Source organism: Trichechus manatus, unplaced genomic scaffold, assembly GCF_000243295.1.
Source record: "Trichechus manatus latirostris isolate Lorelei unplaced genomic scaffold, TriManLat1.0 scaffold00283, whole genome shotgun sequence".
Taxonomy (NCBI): Eukaryota; Metazoa; Chordata; class Mammalia; order Sirenia; family Trichechidae; genus Trichechus; species Trichechus manatus.
In genome coordinates this window covers 1,837,503-1,837,790 of record NW_004444219.1, presented here as the reverse complement: position 1 = coordinate 1,837,790, position 288 = coordinate 1,837,503, and positions in this window count along the sequence as shown.

Sequence of the window (288 nt, the reverse complement as noted above, 5' to 3'; positions counted from 1 at the left end):
CTATTACCACATAACAATTCAAGCTGCATAATTGAATGTAAACTAGAGAATTGATATAATGACTTATTTAAGTAAGTTCAACTAAGGTTATCTAACAGAATGCCGAAATTATCGAACAATATCATTAATACCACATGCAAGTAAAATTATGCTAAAGATAATTAAGAAATGGTTGCAGCAGTACATCAACAGGGAACTGTCAGAAATTCAAAATGGATTCAGAAGAGGATGTGGAATGAGGGATATCATTGCTGATGTCAGATGGATCTTGGCTGAAAGCAGAGACTA